The sequence below is a fragment of the Acomys russatus genome, chromosome 24 (genome assembly GCF_903995435.1).
Source record: "Acomys russatus chromosome 24, mAcoRus1.1, whole genome shotgun sequence".
NCBI lineage: Eukaryota > Metazoa > Chordata > Mammalia > Rodentia > Muridae > Acomys > Acomys russatus.
In genome coordinates, this window is record NC_067160.1 from 18,831,302 (window position 1) to 18,848,219 (window position 16,918).

Below are 16,918 nucleotides of genomic sequence, written 5' to 3' on the forward strand. Positions count from 1 at the left end.
TTTTGAGTGATAGCTTCCATTCATGGTGATGTCATCATTTCATTCTAAACTTTATTTGGAATCTATTCATCTTTAGGTTTTTGGTGTTTATCTTTTTGATTAAGGAGGAAAGACTTAGGAGACCCTGTGGTCATATTTGAGTTTGGCATCATGAGGAAAGCACAGTGATTGCAGTGACCATAAGTATTTCCTTTTAATATCAGTGGAAGGCAGTCTTAATAGATGCAGTGACTGTTCAGAGGATGTTCAGCAGTGCATAGAGAGGTCCCTTTCCATGTAGCAGAGATTAATGCTACTCAGTGTTTAACGTCAATATATTTTGAGTTAAAGGTCACACCAAGTACACAGAAAGATAAACCCTGATTGTCTCAGAGGAAGCAGAAGTCGGGAAAGGAGAGGAGGGGGAAGGGAGAAGCTAAGGACGGAGGAAGGAAGGTAGGGAAAAAAGGAGGTGGAAGAGGAGAAAATGGGAGAGTAATTTATAACTACTTGTAAGAATTTGAACTCTTAAAAACCTCAAACTGCAGAGCAAGCAGGTAACTTATATTGCTAATCCCGCTACATGGGAATAGCTCTGAGACTGGCTGAGACATGAATGTCTATGCATAGCCAATGCTTCTTGTTGGCTACAGACTCAGAAAGACAAACATTAAATGTTCTCTCTCTTGTGTGGATTCGAGCTTTTAATCTTTAGACAAGTGTGTTTTATTTACAATACCCATAGATGTTAGGTAACTAGTAAGGGGTCTGAAGGGAAGAAGATATCTTTCCATGAGTGGAGTAAAAAATGTTTGGTCCTCTGTGGTTTTAGATGAAAAATTCCATGTTATTCAAATTATGTTTCCAAATACTGTATTTTTCTCTTGTTGCTTCCAATAATTTCTTTGTGTTTCTAGAGAGTAAATTTCACTAGAAAGTCTCTTGTGGCACTATCCTTGGGCTTATTTAATATTTTGTTCTGCATTTTTGAATTACGGTTTTCTGGCTTTTTTAAAATTTTTTTTATTTTTTTCATTTCTGGGGAAATTTCAGCCATTAGTTTTAAGACCATTTTACTTTTTTCTCTCCCTCCACGAATTTGATGATAGGAGTGCTTGCTACCAGCTTTCTGTTAGTCTCACAGATCCTGGGTCTGAGCGAATCTACCTGCACCTCCCCCCCCGCCGCCCCCTCCAACTTCCTTCTTTCTATTTTCTTTCTCTGTCTTCATTTCATTTATTTTATGTTCAGATTATGCAATTTCTATTGTTCCATTTTAAAATGATCAACTCCCCACTCTGTCTTTCCATTCTTTGAGCTATTTTTGGTTTTACCATCTCAGCATATATCTTCAGCTCCAAATTTTTGTCATGTTCTTTGTACTTTCTATTTCTTTGTGGCAATCTTAATTTTGTTGCTCTTATGTGTTGCTCAAAATTGCTGTGGAATCACTTTTACCTCAGCTATCTTACCCCCTTTGCTTACCAACTCTGACATTTTGTCAGCTCTAATAGGTTGAACGCTTAACATTTTTCAGGTCATGGTACCCTGAGCACCCTTTCCAGAAGTGTGGTATCTTCCTTATGTAAATATATAGCTTGCTAAAGGGGCTTTTATGCTTTTTGTTTGTTTGTTTGCCTCATGCAGAGGATGTAGGCTTTGATGGATTACGAAACACTTCTTTGAAAAGTGGGGCTGGAAGCTGAATCCATGATCAAGTGTCTCTGATTAAAGCAAGGCTCTTAAGCTCGCAATGCAGTCAAATATGTATAGTGTTATTCTATTTCTATAAGAAAATGAATAGGAAGATATGTATGTATTGCTTCCATAGAAAGAAATTACAAATATATCTCAAAATGTTAGCTTGCATTTTAATGAATATAATTTGGATGATTTCCATGTTTGACTCTATGTGCCCTAAGTAAAAGAATACCTAAAGTAATAGACAAACATCTAACTTGGTTGTGTAAAGCTGTGATTTAGGAATTTTATTTCTTACATCAATAATCATAAATTATGTGCTTCAAAAGTAACCCATTTAAATGATAAAGACATTCTGATATTTCCTATTTCTAGACTCTTGCAAGAATTAAATTTAACACATTTATGCAAAGAAGCAATTTGTTTTCTGTCTCTATCTTTATCTTAACATCAATTTTGCTTTTAGTTAAATTGATTTAGAATTTAGATCACATTATTTTCAAGCCAATATCTTACTAATAAATATCAAATATATTCCATATCCTTCAAGTCTCTTCTGCTTTCTATTTTTCCTCCTCTGCAGTCAGTATTCAAAGTACAACAAATCCTTTGGAATGATAATTTCTTTTTTCTAATAGACTTGAATGACATGGTATATTTTCACATCATGTTGCCATAGCTACCAAACCTTTTAGTTCATCTTCATTTAAATATGTTCAGTATTAAATAGAAATGTGACTTAGGCAATTTGAAATGCTCTGTAATTTTTGTTTAAAATAGTATTTATATAAGTCTCAAGCTCCTTCTTTTAAGGAGAATAATTACAAGAAACTCAGTAGCTGTGAAGCACACACCCATAATACCTCTAAATCGAGTTGTTTTGTTTTTTGTTTGGTTGTCTGTTTTTGTAAGGAACTACTTGCCTAAGATAGTATCTTACTTCTGTATCAGTATTTGTCCCACTGACTCATAGGGAATTGCTTTTCTACTTAAACTCTGAAATGCCTGGATTGGTACTGAATCCTTTTAAAAAAAACACTTGCACACTCAAACTAGAACACTGAAACACCTTCACAATAAAAGCCTTTGACTCCGTCTCTCTCTTTCTCTTTCGTCCCTCCCCACTCCACCTTGGCTGACTCCTTTTCATCTTGTAGAGAGGTGGTAAGAAGCTGGCTGATTTACAACTCAAGGGTGTTCAGCATCTGGGATAGAGGCAGTGGCTCTACAGGAACACAGCCATGGTGATCCTACAGAGTACACTGGGTCCCCTCTGTCTGGAAGCCATGCACCCGGGGGACTGTGATTCAGAGTTCCTTGTGTGTTTGTGTATATATAAATATGGCCACTTTGAAATTAGCATAGAATAAGGACACCATTCTGATTTTTTCACACATCGTGTTGCTTAAATATTATCTACAAAAATTTGACTGGCCTTGAAATAGAAGAGAATCATCCTCAGGTATTGCCAATTGAAAATAGAAAGATGGGCCTTGATTTGCAAGATGTAACTTGATTTGATAACTCTTAACTTTTGATAACTTGTCTTGAATTTAAATATAATAGCTTCAATATTATGGAATTGGAAAGCATAATAAGCATAAACATTCTTCTAATATCTATCTATGTAAAACCTATGTAAATGTATAAGTACTACTAAATTTTCTAAAACCATGTCTCATTCCTTATTAAACATCTTTATAATCGATGAGGTTTTACCTAGGCCAAACTATTAGATCAGATCCTAATACATACATCAGATACTAAATACATAGAAAATTGAAATGTCTTGTAAATACCATGGAATATTCATTTGTATAGGGATATTGCAATGACATGTGAGACATGTTTTTTATGAGTAAACTTAATTTCTCAAAAATTTGAAAATCTTTATTAGAAGTCAGCTGTTCACAAATCCTAATGCACCATCTAATCCTCCTACCTCGGTCTTTTCCCAAGACAGAACACTAATCATAATTAACAAGCCGAAGCAGGACAATTTGAATAATCTTTTACTTTGAGTTTCAGGATCACAGAATGGCAGTCGCTGCTTATTGCAAGTGAATCCTGATCTTATTTCAGCCTTCAGAAAAGCAAACTAATAATAAATAAATTAAAACTGACCTTTGCATCTAAGCGAAGCTTGGGGAATAAAATATTTAACAAGTGTAAGAAAGAAAGCAAACAAGACAGTGAGTGTCCTTCCTTAGCTTATTTAAAATTTCCCCGGAGAGGCTTTTCCAGCTCGCCTCCCTTTAGTCCTTTAAAACAGAAGCTTAAGGAGCAGTAGGTTGGAGCCATGCCAGTGGCTCACACCTGTAATCCTCTAATTCTGGCATTAGAGAGGCAAAACAGGGAAATGACCAGTTCAAGGTTAGCCTGAACTACATCGTGAGACTCTGTCCTTAGAACTCCTCAGTGATAGATACCCCAGAAACAAGTACTAAGAAATAAGGACTCTTTATTGTGACCACCACCACCACCACCACCACCATCATCATCATCTTCATGTATTTGTTATAAGATGCCATGTTGTATAGGCTGTTCCTTAACTGGATTTGTAATCATACCTCAGATTCCCAGGGAGCTAAAAAGGTGTGTTGATGTACCTGCCTTAAAACCCAGCTACTTACTGTGGTCCATGAGACCTCTGTCCATGGCTCTTATGTCATCTTTGTGCATCATTCTCTTCTCTCTACCTTCCTTAGCTTATTTCCAATTCATTAACGTGTCAAACATATTCCTGTTCCAGGCTGTCTTAGGGTTGCTATTGCTGTGACGAAACACAATGACAAAAGCAACGTGGGGAAGAAAGGGTTTATTGTGCTCACAGCTCCACATAACACTTTATTATCGAAAGCAGTGAGGCAGAAACTCAAGCATGGCAGGAAGCTGGAGGTGGGAGGCCATGGAGGAGTGCTGCTTACTGGCTTGTTCCCCATGGTTTGCTCAGCCGGCTTTCCTATAGAACCTAGGACCAGCAGCCCAGAAAAGGTACCACCCACGCTGGGCTGGGCCCTCCCCTATGAATAACGAATTAAGTAAAACACCCTAAAGGTTTGCCTACATCCTGATCTTAAGGTGGCATTTTCTTAACTGAGGCTTCCTCCTCTCAGATGACTGCTTGCTTGTTTCAAGTTGACATCAAATGATCCAGCGAACACGGTCATCCCATTTCTTCACCAGCTCTCAAGTCAAATTGCAGATCTTTCTAAACGTCTTCTGACTAAGCGGCACTCTTAGAGGTGTCACTGCATAGTCTTTAAGTAAAAGATCTTGTAAGCTGGACCCAGGGGCAAGTAAACTGGGAGATATGGTGATATGGTATTTATTTGCACAGCTTAGCGTCAGACATGACCATGAAGTGATACATATCCAAATCTTGAGGGGATTGCAGTTGGTGATATTTTGATGATTTTCAATGTCAATTTTCCATTTTTATGAGACCCAGATGGCTCTGGTTAATGGATGGATAATGACATATGGACTGCAGATAATGGTGTTGACTCTGAACCTTCTGAACACTTGGCACAACCGCCGTCCGATCTGACCACCAAGCCCCTGCCACGACCACTGGGCACAAATCATCTGTTTTGTTCTTCTGTGTTAGCTTCACTTAGACTACAGTGACAATTCTCTGTGCTTCAAGTTTTACTTATCTATTTATTTATTTATTTACTTTTTTATGTAGTTATTATCATAAAACTTCAGTTATAGCCTGGGAGATAAATATAGACACGTATATTTATCATTGAAGCTGGTGTTTTTGCCTGAACTATGAAGGCTTTTTTTGTGAATTTGTAAAATCGTTCGAGTAGAAATCAGCTCTTTCAGATTAGGAAAATGGCCTCAGAAAGTCACCATAGCATTAATATAATGATTTACCCAGTCAGGGGAGAGCCAGGACTGGCTGCACAGATTACCACCCTCCCTTACCTTTCATTATGTACAATTTATTTCTGTGTTGAAACTAAACCAAACAGTGGGTGGAGTCCCAGGGCTTGAATGCATCAGCACTAGTAGGTAACATTTTGGTAACATGTACGCTGTGGTAACAGCCAGTGCTGTGTATTAAATAAATACAAATAAGCTATTGACTCACTTGGCAATTTGCCTATCACATGTATATTTTGCTGCAGGTTGTGTTCTAGTCCTTAGAAGTAAATGTGAAAAATTACAGCATTTCTCCTTCTAAGAATTCACGGCCAAATGGAGAGATGAATTGATAAGAACCTGGAAGAGGGGATTGTGAGATTCTACTATGTGGAACTGGAGAGAAACAGTGTTTTGTGGAACTGAAAAAAGCCAGGTACACATTCAGTGTGACCATCCCACACTTTCCAAGGAGGACTTTTGTTGCCTAAGGCATCTGTGTCATTTTAGGTAAAGCCAGTAAGGAACACTATGCCTGACAGTAGCAATATGCTGTTACAAATGGACAAAGCACGGTCATGCTCTAACTAGTCAAAGCAGCCAGGGAATCCACACCTCGCCAATTTAACTGCTCTGAAATTAAAAGCAAGTGAATTGTTTTTCTAGTTATCTACATGTTTATGAATCATCTTCACAACAATCATAATAGTCATAAATTAGAATTTTCTCCTCACAGGAGGAAGGGAAATAAATGTTAATCAGAACTAAATCTGAGTGCTCTTCATGTTGCCTTTTTTTTTTTTTTAAATTCTTAGTACAACTGGTGCATTCACTTAAAGTTGATAAATGTCACAAGTTTCTAGTTTTATCAAAGCAGGCACAATATTGTTTTGCAGCACTTCCTTTCTTCATTTAAAAATATTATGGGAAGCTGTTCGTTTCCTAGTGAAGTGCTAGATGCCCGGCATATAGATGCAATGGAAAAGGAATTTTTATCCACAGGAGAGGGAGTCAGAGAGAAGGTAGAAATGGAGGAGTTTGCAGGGATCAAAGAGCTGCAGGCCAGTGGGCTGCACATCCTAGAACCCTTGATCAGCTGGAGACTCCCAGGAAGGTTCGATTTGAGAACTTACTTTGTGTAACCATGGGTGCATGCATTAATGTGTATGCATGTGTGCATGTGCGTGTGTGCGCACGTGCACATGCCTGTGTACATGCATGCATGGCACTATTGCTTGGAAATCTAAGCCAGGGCTTTAAATCTGCTGAATGTGTACTAACCACTGAACAACAGCCCCAATTTCGAGAATTACAGATTGTAAACTCCTGAAGCTATTCTTGTGTTCAGTCAACTTGGCGAACCTTAGCTTTGATAATGAAAGGCTATGGGAGAGTCTGAAGTCTAACACGTAGGGGAGGGGACAGCTGCTTTAGGAGTGCTCTGCCAACTATGGAGGGAGTGAGGACTGCTTCACTCCCTAACGCATACTGAAACATTTTGGTATAATAATCTCAGGTGTAGACTGCATTATAGCAAGACTCAAAGAAATAAAATAACATTTATGATTTAGGCTAACATCATACTTGATAATTTTAAATTCCAGTTAGGTCAATATTTTGCTTATCTTCTGATAAAAGTTTATCTATTGGATCATAATTTATATTTAAAATATCAGGTGATAATGACAATCAATCACTAGACAAGAATAGTGACAACAACTCTGTAGTTGCCTAAATGAGACACAAAGAGGATATAAGTTAAAGCAAAAGTAAAAGAATGAGGAGAAAAGAGTCATCAAAACCAAGGGAAAATGAGAGGACCTGACCTTTTATTTAATGGAAAAATGAGAAATAAAAACAGCTGTAGCAACATTTTAGGCAGAAAGAAAGTAATCAGTTTGGTGTGTTCTTACAATAAACAAATAGTTTCATTAATTTTTATTCTGATTAAAAGTATCACTTTCTGGTTTTAAATAACACTCAGAGACCCTGTTAACAGATGCCTCTGGTTTGAAGTAAAGTCTTACGTAAAGCCCCAACTGTGAAAACAGTTGTCCTCTGGCAGTGTTCTTTCACTGATAAATTTAAAGACAAGGTGCTCCTGTCAGTCACAAAATTATTTAGGGCACGGTATGTCATACAGGCAAGTAGACTGAATCTGTGAGCACTAGTACAAAAGGTAGCAGATGGCTTTCCAGATGTTTTTAGTGGTTAACAGGAACCGTCAGCTTGACTTTGGAAAAATGACCTGGTTTTGCCTGAGGTCTTGCAGACTCAATTCTGCACGACCTTTGCACAAACAGAGGCAATGGGCCGCTATATGGAAGGGAAGTGGCTACGCTTGTTAAATAGAATATTAAAAAAGAGATTGGGAAGTTTAAGGCTTGGGATTTACTTTCAAGATCTTAATGGCTTCCAACTAGAGCCAGTGGTAAAACATCAGAACCGAGTGAGTCCTAGTAGGTGATTTTATCTAGTCTTATAATGGTGGAGAGTTAGACTCATGAAAGTTAAGTGAGCTGTGAGGTTTCTGGGTCGTGGAGTAGGGCCAGGCCTACAGTTCGGACCCAGGGATAGCGTGGCAAGGGTTTGAGGGCTCTGTCAGCTTAGTTTTGCTTAAGTGCTTGTGTTACTGTCTTGCACCAACTGCTCATTTCATTCAAAAAATAATTTTCTTTAATTTCTTTGGTGTTCATTACTGTCTATTTTATCGATCATTTGTGACTAATAAAATTTTCTCCAGTGCTGTTACTTTAATATAAACCATCAAACACCATTATCGGTTACTTAGTGAACAAGTCCATTTCTATGAAAACCAATTGTGTGTTAAGCAAAGCAATTATTACATTGCAACTGAGAAACTTATGTTTTTCAATGAAAGCAACTGCAAATGAGCTTGGGTTAGTGGGAAAAGAAACATTTGTCCTCACTGTTTTGTTTAAGTGCTAGCTTTGAAGACAAGCCTGTCACTTTTCCCCTCTTAAGTAGTTCTGGGATGGAACCCAGGGCCCTGAGCACTCTGGGGAATACTCTACAGCTGAGCTACACACCCAGCCTGTATGCCAAGCCTTGAAAACCGTTATGATTAATATATGAGGTACAATTTTACATATTTAAATTTTTAATTAATGCAGGCTCAGAACTATCAAATTACTGGCTGAGAATCAAACTACAAGAAAATTAGAGCTTGGAATTTGCCCTTAAACCTGGATCCATGAGACCCACAGATCATCTTTGCCTACTCTGTCAACATTCATCTCACAAAAGAACACCATGAGACTCCTTTAAGAGGCCCATGGGCTGTCAATGACTTATATTTCTGGGGGTTCATAGGATTCATTGGGGTAGAGAGATTAGGAGACAACTCACTGTGTAGTTTGAATGAAAAAAAAATGTACCCTATCATCTCAGTCATCCAGACACTTGGTCCTCAGTTAATTGCAATGTTTGAGAAGGCTTGGGTGGTCTGATCTTATTGGAGGAAGTACATCGCTGGAGTCAGGCTTTGAGAGTTTAAAGGCTTATAGCACTTTCAGTTTCCCATCTTCTTTATTCTTGCAATAAAATACATGAGCTCTTTGCATCTCGCTCCCACTTGCTGCCGTGCTTCTCTGCCATGATGGATGCTTACCCCTTAGGAACTATAAGCCAAAATAAATTCTATTCCCTATGTCTTATCTCAGTGATGGGGTTTTATCACAAAAGCATAAAAGTAGCCAATACAGGTACAATGCAGATGGTTTCCGATACTTCAGAGGGCCACTAAAAAGGAGATAGGAAAAACTAATTTGCTTTGAGTTCTGTGCTTTATCCAGTGCAAAGTCCTGATTTTGAGGACTTAAGGAAAACTAATGGCTACAGCTTCATTTTTTACAATAACAAAATAGCATTTATACAGGTCAATATTTATTTATTTCATGGACCTCTCTCAAACTGTGAGCTTGCCACAGTATAGGAGGTATGTCCTCCTTTCTTTTTCATTCTTTAATCTGCTTTCCAGCCTTCTTTCAGGTTAAACTGGGACCCTTGCAACAGGATTTGTTTTATGTGTTATGCTTTCTAGTTAACCTATGACAGTAATTATAACAACATTGCATTTATTAGCACAAGATAAGTTGCTTAGCATTAGAATTTTTTTTAATTTTCGTAAGAAAACACATCAAGAACAAAACAAGATATGAATGGCCAAGATAGGTTGTTTCCTATCAAACCTACAAATTCTATAAAGAAGGGTCTCTCATAGAATTTAAAAGAATAATCATAAACTTTATTGAAGAATTTAAGGAGTTTGAAGAAAGCATGAACAAACACTTCACTAAACTTCAACAAGTTAGCAATAAATCTGTGGATGATGTCAAGACATACAATGATGAATGAAATGATGAGGACTATTTAGGATTTGAAATCAGAATTCAGGAAGGATTTAGAAACATTGGAAAGAACTCAAGCTGAAATGAAGATGGAATTGCAAAGATTAATAACCCAACTAGAAAGTCAAGAAAGAGTCTTCCAAGTAGAATAGACCCGAGGTGTAGAATGGATTAAGTAGAAGATAGAATAAAAAGACATGGAGAAAAAGTAGAGGAATTAGGCAATGGAAGCAAAGAATAAGAGCAAAGTGAAAGCAAGAAAAGAAACATGCAGCAAGTGTGGGACATTGGATGAGGAAGAAGAATCCCTGGGCAACGGCATAAACCAGATCTTCAACAAGATCATAAAAGAAGACTTCCCTTAATGAAAAATGCCCACACAGATACAAAAACACATACAAACACAGTGAGACAAGATCAGAAAAGAAATTCCCAACAGAATATCATAGATAAAACACTAAATACATAGTACAAATTATGTTTTGAAAGATCTAAGAGGAAAAAAAAAGCCCAAAACCAAACCCCAGAATTCACATTAAGGAAAAACCAATGAGAATAACAGTTACGGCCTTAATGGAAACATTGAAAGACAGAAGGGACTGGAGCAATGCATTCTAAGTTCTACATATCAAGACTTCCAACCTGTGTTATGGTATCTACTGAAACTATCTTCCACAATAGACAAAGAACAATTTCACATGATATAAACAGTATAAAAAATTACCAAATCCATTGAAAAAATCCTCAGAGAGACTGCTGGAGGGAGACTCCAAACTGAAGAAAGGAAAAGCAAAGCCAAGCAAGTTTAGAAAGAAAATAAATGATACTATATTTAGTGAAATACAACATACATAGCAATGGCCTCAATTCTCCAATCAAAACACAGTCTAGCTAAACAAGTTGAACTAGTGTCTATCTTTCTGTTGTCTACAAGAAACTCACTTGAATTTTAAACATAGGCACCACCATCTTAAAGTGAAAGGGTAGAAAAATATTCTAAGCAAATAGTTTCAGGAGGCAAGAGGGAGTCGTTTTACAAAATATTTGACAAAACAGACATCAAACAAAACCTAATTGGAAGAGACAAAGAAGAGTATGCCATTTGACCAAAGAATCAATGAATCAAGAAAATATTACAATAATAAACATACACAAACTAAACTCTGGCACACCATATTCCTAAACCAAACCAAACCAAAGCTATACCTCAAGAGTTAAAGACACAGATTAATACCAATCCCAACACTTTTATCTGATAGTTTATCTGTACAAAAAGTAATCAGAGAAATTTCAAAATTAAGTGACATTTTACATCAAGTGTATCTAACATATTTATAGAATATTCCCCCCTTCTCCTTTGCAATCTATGGATGCTTCTATAAAATAGACCATATTGTTGCACACACACACACACACACACACACACACACACACACACACACACACAACTTTAGTAAGATTAAAAAAAACTGAAAAAATTTCATGCATCCTATTCAATCAATGTGCAATAAAACTTAAAACAGCAAACAAATTTTAATTAAGTGTATAAACTCATGGAGATTGAACAACTCATTATTGAATGATTAAATATTTGAAAAAAGAAATAAAAACCAATAAAGATAATTGAACTAAATGAAAATAAAACAATACAATAAAAATCTCTGTAACACATTAAAAGCAGTTCTAAAGGGGAAATTTCATAAGTGCCTACATTAAAAAAAAAATCAGAAACAGTTAAGCATGTAACGTAATGGTACAGTTCAAGAATTTTGGAAAGCAAGAATAAATAATGCCCAAATTCATTAGATGGCCTGAAATAATAAAACCAAAGCAATTCCATTAATAAAATAGAGACAAAAATAATACAAAGGCTTCAATGTGTCTAAGAGCTGGTTCTTTGAGAAGATAAATAAGATTGAAAAAACAAATAAGATGGACAGATCTTTGGATCAACAAAACAAAAGAAAGACAAGCACAAAATAGCATAAACTAGAATAAAGAAGGGAACACTATAAGAGACACCAAGGAAATTCACCAAAGGATCATTGGACCTTTATCAGAGAAAGTTCTTGCTGTAGATTGTAACTAATTGAGAAATCCACAACTGGACAATGTTTTTGTGTTATTGGCTCTCTCTCTCTCTCTCTCTCTCTCTCTCTCTCTCTCTCTCTCTCTCTCTCTCATTCGTTTATTTTGACTATTGCCACAGTACTCAGCCATATGCTTCATGTTGTTATCAAACTCTCCCCTCACAGCTCAGGGTCTCGGTAAAAGAGGTGGTAGAAAGACTGAAACAGTTTAACAGTCAGAGGTGGTGGAAAACTACAATAAAACTGTGTCTACCAGATACCAAAGGTCTGATGCACATATCAACTAAGAGACCGTGACAGCACGCATGAAACCTGCAGAAGTCCAACTCAGACAATATCCCAGCACGGAGAAGGGATGAAGCTATTTGTTGGAAAAAGGAAAATCATTTTCACAAAGGAGCGTCACTAGGTAGATCAGTTATGCTTGATCCTGAGGAGTGGTTGGCTAACACAAAACCAACTATTATTGTTGTTACTATTATTATCATTGCTAGTAGTATTTTTGTGCTTTTAGTATTTTGTTTCTTTTGAGGGGGAGATTGTTTTGACTTTTGATTTTTGTTTTATTTATTTATTTATTTGAGAGGGGAAAAGAAGGAGGGGAAGAGTGAGGAAAAAGGAGAGAGAAAGCAGGAAATAGGGTGGGTAAGGCAGAGATATGGTTTGGATCTGAAGGGAATTAGGAGAAGGGAAAGAATTTGATCAAAATATATTGTCTACAAAGGAATTTCTTTTAATAAAAAAATTCAAAAGAATGCAGGCTGAGGAACAAGCCAGTGAATAGATTTCCTCCATGACCTCTGCATCCGGTCCTGCCTTCAGGTCCCTGCCATGACTTTCCTGGATGATGGACTACAAGCTGTAAGTTGAAACAAACTCTTAATTTCCCATGCTACTTCTGGTCTATTTTCTTGTCACAAGCCTCCCGACCTGCTGGGCCTGAAACACACATTTCCTGAGCTTTTGACAACATCAGAACCAACGACTCATACCTATTAACCTATTCTCTGCATCTAAACAAATATTTCCATTTTATGTGAAAATTTCTATTAAAATATTTATGTAGAAGTAATTCTACATTGAAACTGTGTGTTTTGAATGAACTGCTAGAGTGAGAAAAGAAAGCGATTAGTTTTTTTTTTTAATGCCAAGCTCCAAGGCTTCAGCAAAGAACAATAAAAAACGAAAGTAATTTAGACATTGATTTGGTTTATTAAACAGAAAGAAGTCATGTTTATGAAGTCGAACACTCAGCATCAGATATTACATTCTACCAAAAGAGGAAGCAGAAGGAAATATAGGCTACTAGTGGCTACCGTGGAAGTGAAAGAAGACGCACATTTATTTCCACGTCTATCGGAAAGTTGAACTATTTATTCTAAAATTGGCCTTTGACCATAAAGTACACTAAAGCTAGGCATTAACTTAAGCATTTTACAGATACCGAAATAATTAAAATCACCTTATAAAAGTAATAAAACTGACGCCCAGAAATGACGAGTGACGTCATTCAGTGTGGTTTGGTTAGTACTAGGCAGACTCGGGGGTTGTAGGACTCTGAGAACCATGCTCTCCCCTGTCTCAATCCCAGGAAGAGAGAACGAGAAGAGGTTATAAACTCCATGCTTGGTAGATGAGAAGAATAAGCTTGAAAGTCTAGAAAAATAAATGTAATTTGGATTTATTGCTAATCTATGTCTTTGGAAAATGAAGGTAGAAACGCCTTTGTCTCTTATTTTCTGAGATGCTTTATACAATCCCAACATTCAGGAGGCTCAGGTAGAAGATTATCAAATTTGAGGTGAGCGTGGGTTACATACTTGAGGATCTGTCTTATTTTTTAGAATGTTATTTTATAGGGGAATATGGCTACTTAAAATAGTAACTCAAATGTAAGTGCATATATTGAATGAATAGATCTGTATCACATAGGCTTTGCAAAGTTTATTCACAAAATAATTATAAGCATGTTACAGTTTACTTTTAAATATTTTCAATTTCTGTTATCACCGGAGCTGCAAGCTGCTGCATTGTGATCTAGCATTCTTAGTTTTATCAATTAATAAGAAGGAAGTGAGAACTGGAAAAGGAGAAATTATTATAGGAAAGTTATTAACTATGTTTTGAGTTTTTGAGTTTAAGTCCCTGACTGTTTTGAGCTCATGACAAAGCATTAATTTTGATTCTTTCAATAGCACTTCTTGGGTTTATTGGGTATTGGGGTAGGGGACAGTGAATAAGAAAGGATCCATGTTTCAAGCAGGCTGCTTGATAAAGTGAGCTAGTTTTAAATTTTAATTTCCAAAATGCATAGTGATAACTTCGGGCATCTAAATTCAAGTGCTCCTACCTCAAGGTCATTAGAGTCAATAAAATGAGGGCACTGTTAATACCTATCTCACAGAAATACTATGCAGAAGACATATGTTATGACAGGGCTTGTTTTTAGCACTGTCCCTGGTAACTTACAAACTCTTAGTCACTTCAGGCTGCAATGCTGAAAGTTGTGCTAGATTCATCAGAGAGAGTGGGATGGCCGATGAAGAGATTCGCTATGTATGGTTGAGAAGACTTTCCTAATGAAGAGGAGATGGTAGGGTGCTTACCTGCATGGGCAGGTGATAAGAGAGCCATGGACAGGGAGAAACGGAAACACAGGAACCAAGGCTAGAGACACGTGAGACTTGTATTGAATGTCCCAGCAAGGAATGGCTAGATGCTACAGTGTCAGTGAGTCCTCTGGATGTAGATTCTGGAGTCAGAGTCTTGCTGCTATAAATTATTCCAAGATTTAGTCATAAAAACTGGAGGCAATGCTTTCCTTGCCCTGGAAAGTTCTGAAGAATTTCTGCAGGCAGTGCTACAGAGATTTGGACGAAGGTAGCACTGGACCAATCAAAGGCAGAGGTGTTTTTTATTCTTTCGTACACATCAAAATATTGTTTAATTATGAGGGTACATAATCAGAGATGTTTTATTGGCCTATTTTGTTCCATGTGTTATTCCTCCCGTAAAACCAACTCTTCTATCTGACTGTATATCTAGGATTTGTGGCATAGCCTATTTCTCCCAGTCTATAAATCTCTACTGTATATTAATATACTAAATTCTGGGGCACAATTGCAACACAGGAGCATATGTGTATTTAATAATATATAATACAGGGAAGGCAGAGTAAATTTCAGGTCCGTATAAGTTTTAAGATATATCATTATATAGGTGTGACTTAGGTAGCTTTAATTGTCAACCTGGCATAGCCTCTGGTCACCTGAGAAGTCAGTCTCAAGTAAGAGATTGCTCAGGTTTGACTGGTTTGTGGGCATGTCTTGGTTATTAGCTGATGTTGGAGGGCACAATCCACTGTGAGTGGTACCATTCCCTAAGAAGGTGGTCCTTGATTGTGTAAGAAAGTTAATTAAGTAAAAGTCTGTGAGGGAGCCAGCAAGCAGCCTTGCTCTGTAGTTTGTTCTTGAAGCTCCTGTTTGATTTGGTTTCTTGACTGTGCCTAGTCGTAGTTTGTGACCTGGAACTGCAAGCCACACAAACCATCCCTCCTTTAAGCTGTTTTAGTCAGAATATTTTATCACAGGAACAGAGTGAAACTAGAACAACATGGCTTACCTTTAACCAAAATATTGTTGGGCAACACAATCTGTAGTGTGTTTAATGGAGATTTTTCATTTGATGGGTCTGTTCCCTAAGCACTACCTTTAGGGCCTGGGGAGATTGCTTAACTGGTAAAGTACTTGCTACACAAGCCTGTGGCCCTATGTCCTTAGCATTGTTTCAAAAGGCAGGAGCATTGGTAAGTACCTGAAATCTTAGAGTCAGGGAAGTAGAGATGGGTAGAGCCCTGCAGATTACCAGCCAGCCAGCCCAGCTGAATCAGTGGGTTTCAGGTTGAGTCAGCAACCTGTCTCAAAAAACTAAGGTGAAGGGAGGTTGAGGGAGACACTATACATCTACCTCTGGTTTTTACATGCAAGTGTAATTACATATGCACACACGTGTGCACACACTGGGGCATGAGTAGACACCAAATGCTTTCAAAATGAATGTTAATGCACACAGAGTGTCATGTCATATGTATATTAATATATTCTAATCACCTTACATACTCACGGGAATGGCGGAATAATCTACCCATTAAACCAAAATCTTGGACATAAATATGCTATTGTTGCCTGTGTACCCTTGAGTTTAAGATCTTTCTGCCTTTTCATCTACACAACTGCTATTTTGTGTCCTTTCACTCCAACGTCCTTTCCCTCCCACACTGTTACTCTGGTAACCACTATTTACTATCTATCCTCTTTATATTGGATTTCCTTACAAATATTTAAATTCAAAATAAAAATCCACCAAAGCTTTACATCAAAGAAGAGACATTGTTAGGTTCGATTTCAAAATAACTTTGAGTACTTATTTAATTATTTAGCAAACTTACAGCATGCTAGAGAGAGTTCTAAACATTTCATGAATATTAAATAAATGGAAGTTGGATAGGGGGAGATGATAAATAAAATAGAGATTTCCCCACTCAGTGGATGCATCTGTGATTCTGAAAGCCTTTATATACTTACTTATTAAGAAAGAAAAAGAAAGAAAAGAAAAGCAAGCTCTTCACTTTGAGGACTTTCTGCTTCTTTGAGATTTTTCCATTTCCTAACATATGTTTTTGAGAACAATATTTTTCAAAAGATCTTTGGTTACAACCTTTTTTTACATTATCTTGGATGTTGGATTTGTAAGTAGTAATTTGCAAAAAGGAAAAAGTTGAGGATAGAAAAGATGTGCTCAGAGAAGAAAAATGCTCTTTGTCCATGTATACGTGTAGCTCCCCAGGATCTTTGAGAGGGACCAGGCAGCCAGAAGGCTTTCTTGGTCATGTTGGGGACAGAGCAG